The sequence below is a fragment of the Peromyscus californicus genome, unplaced genomic scaffold (genome assembly GCF_007827085.1).
Source record: "Peromyscus californicus insignis strain IS unplaced genomic scaffold, ASM782708v3 Scaffold_4__1_contigs__length_199733344, whole genome shotgun sequence".
NCBI lineage: Eukaryota > Metazoa > Chordata > Mammalia > Rodentia > Cricetidae > Peromyscus > Peromyscus californicus.
The window spans coordinates 184320804-184325874 of record NW_026294562.1 but is presented as its reverse complement, the minus strand read 5'-3'; positions in this window follow the sequence as shown (position 1 = coordinate 184325874).

Sequence of the window (5071 nt, the reverse complement as noted above, 5' to 3'; positions counted from 1 at the left end):
AAGGAATTTAGATAGATATATAACCACTGATGAAAAAAGTAGTCATTAAAACATCTCCCAAACAAACAAAAAACAAAGCCAGAACCCAGATGGATTTAGCATGTAATTCTGCCAAAATATTAAAGAATATTTTGATACCAATATACCTCAAGCTATTCCACAAAATAGAAAGAGGGGGAATGTTGTCCAATTCATTTCCTATGACCGTAGATAGTTACCATGATGCCAAACAACATAAAGACCCAAGAAAGAAAAAGATTTGTAGCCCAATACCACTAATGAAAATAGGGTACAAAAATACTCAATAAAATACTTGCAGACTATATCTAAGAACATATCAAAAAATCATCCACTATGCTCATGTAGGCCCCATTCTAGAGAGGAAGGGATGCTTTAACAATGGAAATCATTAATATAATCCACCATGTAAACAAGAACAAAAAACACACAACCATCTCATTAGATGCATCAGAGATCTTTGAAAAACTCCAATACCCTTTCACAATAAAAGTCCTAGAGAGTTTGTGGACACAAGTGTCATGTCTTAACATAATAAAGTCAGTTTCCATCTAGTACATAGTAAACATCAACTTAAAGTAAGATCAATTCTAAGCAATTCCACTTCAATCAGGAACAAGACAAACTTGTCCACTCTCCCATACTTATTCAATATAGTACTTAAGGTCTTACATAAGGTAACTAAAGGAGATCCAGGGGATGCAAACTGGAAAGGAAGAAGTCAAAGCATCTTGATGTGCAGATGATAAGATGGGATGACCCCCAAAATCCACAAGAAAATGGCTAAAATGACAAATGGACCAGGAAAGAAATCAGAGAAACAACACATTTCATAACAGCCTCAAATAATATAAAATATCTTGGAGTATCTCTAACAAAGCAAGTGAAAAACTTAGATGATAAAAACATCAAGTCATTGGGGAAATATCAAAAGATGGAAAGAACTTTCCTGCTCATGGATTAGTAGGGATAACATAGCAAATAAAAATGGCCATTCTACCAAAAATAATCTACAGAATGAATGCAGTCCCCACCAATATTCCAACACAATTCTACACAGATCTTAAAAAGACAAATTTCAACTTCATCTGTGAACACATGAAAACTAACACGATAGATAAAATAATCCTGAACAGTAAAAGAACTGATGGAGGTTGCACCTTTCCTGATTTCATGTTGTACCACAGAGCTATATTAATAAACACGACATGGTATTGATACAAAGATAAACATTCCATTCATCAGTGGAATCAAATTGAAGACACAGACATGAGTCCACACACTTAAGCACATCTGATCTTTGCTAAAGAAACCGGAAACATACACTGGAAAAGACGGTTTCTTCAAGAAATGATTCTGGTCAAATTGGATGGCTTCACGTAGAAGAATGCAAATAGATCCATACTTATCACCTTGCACAAAACTCAGCTCCAAATGTTTCAAAGACCTCAACATATTGCCTGGTTCTGAAGATCTAATCAACTGTCCATGGCTAGTGAGGTCAGTGATTTTGAAGAAACCTACTACTGCCTCTTTACTAAATAAGTATAATTCCTAATTGCATTCTAAATACCTATTTTCCTTGTATCCACAGGGAAATGCACCACTAACCTTAAAAAAAATTTTTTTGATTAGCCTAAAGAAATCAGCAATAAAAAAGGTGAAAGCAATAAAAATACAGATAATGGATGATTGTGTAATGTCCAGCTCCAGCTGGTCAATCTACAACATAACTCCTGCATCTAAGGCTCAAGGAACATCATGCAAGAAGGGGAGGCAAGAGAAGTTTACTGTGAGATTGCATCTACTAGGAATGTGGTCAGCCCTAAAATGATATACAAAAGAATAACAATGTACATGTAAATCAGTTTATATTTATATATTTAGAAAATCACATGTGTGTGTCTGTGTGTGTAGATATATAAATGTAATTAAAGATAAAGATTAATTTGAGAGATCAAAAGAGCTACATAGGAGAGATTGAGAAGAGTAAGGCAAGGAGAGATGGTATAATCATAATTTATTTGAAAACTATATTAATAAACTGGTAAGTTTAGACAGGTAGAGTAATAAGTAAGAAAAAAAGCCTAACAATGTAACAAAATATAGCAGATAATAAATACTATACAAGCATACTAAACTCCCAGGTTTGTGTGGCCAATTGTCAGTACTCTTTAAATGTTCCCACTTCTTTGAAGTGTCTTGCAGGTCTTTGTCCTCTGACAGATTCTTCTAGAAATGCATCAATAGAGTACTGGTGTTTCTTATCTAGTTTCATTGTTGTGTATTTAATACATCCTACTAAAACAAAGAATAAGTGCCATAGAGTCAGGAAACAGCTTTGTAAAATAAAATTTTCTGGAAAAAAATGCCGAACCAAGTTGTCAAATTGCAAATATTAACCGTGCTCAGATATTTCTATATCAACCATTCAACAATGAAGTGAAACAACACAACATAATAAATATATATGAGGGATTTGGTAAAGAATTGTAAGTGTACATGTCTGGAGCAGTCACTCAGAGGTTAAGAGTGTGTTCTGCCCTTGCAGAGGACCCAATGCCCACACCAGGGGGCTCACAATGGCCTATGACTCCAGCTCCAGGGCATCCAATCAATGCCCTCTGCTGGCCTTACAAGGCAACAACACTCACATATACATAACATAATTTACAATGAAATTTTTTAAAGAATGTGAACAATACATTTTAAAACAAATTTCAATTAAAGCAAAGATATACTTGCTTTGTTTCTTAGATTTATAAAAAAAAGTGGAATTTTATTATTCTAAACAACCATATAATGAATCAAGTAAGAAGTTAAATCATTTGATTGACACATTAGAATTGCTGTTACAACTTAGATAATAGACATTGGACATACTGCACGGAACCCCAGAGGAGGCACTGAGTCACAGTTTAAAAGGCAACAGAATGCATCAAAACTTTTAATACAACAAACAAATTTGATTTTTTGGAATAAAAAGGGTAGGTCCAAGATGCAACCCAGTTGTAGTCTTGGAAAATGCTGTTGCTGAAGAGCTGAAGTCTGAATAACTTCCAAGAAACTATGGTAGTCCAACGCCATGGTAAAGGCCAGGGCTCATGAAGCTGGAGAGTGACACACATCATTCATCTAAGCACTTCTGAGGCAGACTAGGAAGATCTTAGAATTACAAGCCAGTCTTGTCTACACAGTGTGTTCCAGGACACAGAGAAACTCTGTCTCAAAAAAAATCAATAAACATGGGGTGAGGGGAGATGTGCTATGTTGGTAAGCTTTCCATGCTGTGGTCAGGTAGATGCTCTGAGCCTCTCATGACATCCTGTAAGTTTTATTCTGGCTCTGGCTCTAGTCAGCTGAAGGAGCACCCTGATGTCCATGCTCCTAAAACTTGTGTGTACAGGTGAGTCCAGCTGGGAACACAGGGTGTGGAATAACAGGGTGGAAATATCATCCTGTGAGGTTGGGTCTGTTCACAACAGAAACTCTGGCTGCCATTGTTAATATTGGTGCATGAGTTCATCTTAACTAAGGGAGCTCTTATTCTACTGTACAGAGAGGCCCAACAGGGATGAGGAGGGTCAGATGGCCAGGCTCTTGGAAGAAGATAGATCATCCATCATGATTTTTTTTTCTTTCCAGGTTTCTTCCTAGTCCTGAGGACATTGGCACAAGCAGGTGAGTCCATCCTTAAAACACTGAGTTACTACACACCCCAATAGATAGGTTTCATTTTCACAGGAGAGCAGGTACCAGGGTTTCAGATGGTGGCTTTTGTGAGTGACTTGTTGGTGAGTCTTCTGAACTGTGAAATTAGGACCCTGGAGACCTACATCTCAGTTCTTTCCCAGACTGTCCAAGACACTTCCCTTGGCTGAATCAGTCCTCAATTTTTATTAGATAAACATTTTTTCTTTGTGTTTTAAGAAAAGGTTTCTCTTTGTAGCTCTAGCTGCTCTAGAACTTACCTTGTAGACCAGGCTGGTTGTTAAATCAGATATTCACCTGCCTCTGCCTCCCAAGTGCTGATATTAAAAGTGTGGGCCATAAAACCTGGCAGATAATCAATTTTTTAAATAAAAAAAATCTTTCTTTTTGCTATACCCGCAGTGGACCACCACCACATGTGTTGAGATTTTGATGTTATAATTTATGATTTTTTACCTATGTGTGACTATTGAGAAATCACTGAGCTTACAACTTTTGTTTTAGATATCTATGCTATGGATAGAATTTATGTGCCACCAACATCATTTGGAACCTCTTATTTTGGATTGCTTTTATTTGAGCTACTTTTACTTTTTCTACATGAAGTGATCTTTATATAACTCATTAACAGTCTTTTCTTTCAGCTTGAAGAACTCCACAGCATTTCTTGGTCTTAAGATCATGAACTCTGTCTGCTTTCTTTCTGAGAAATTTACTATCTTCATTTCCAAAGGACAGTGTTGCTGACCTTTGTAGAAAGGTTTTTCCTTTTTCCACTCACCTCATTGAATTACTCATCCTGGTCTCTTGTGGCCTGTAGGTGTTTTCCCAGAAGTCTACAGTTATCTGTAATTGAAGTACATTCTGTCATTATCCTCTCTTGTCGTTCTGATGTCTGGATCTCTGATGATAATTACATATTCTGTTATTTTGAACATTGAGTTTGAACTTCTTTGTGTCATTTAACTGTGTTGAACATAACTGTTTTGATTTTTCATTATTTGAGACATGTTTGTGAGGGTGTGTGTGTGTGTGTGTGTGTGTGTGTGTGTGTGTGTGTGTGTGTGTTGCATGTACATGCACTATGACACAAGTGGGAAAGCAAGAGGACAATCTGCTGGAATCAATTCTCTCCTCTAACCATGTGGGTCCTGGCTATGGAATTTAGAGAGTCAGGCTTGACAGCAAGGGCCTTTACCTACTGAGACATCAACATGACCATGTGTTTTTCCAATTCAGTAGTTGTATTCTTTACTTACACGAGATGTTGCCAAAATTTTTATGTTGTTCAATAATTGATTTCCAAATTTCATAAAAATGTTCTACCCATAGTTTTTTTCAT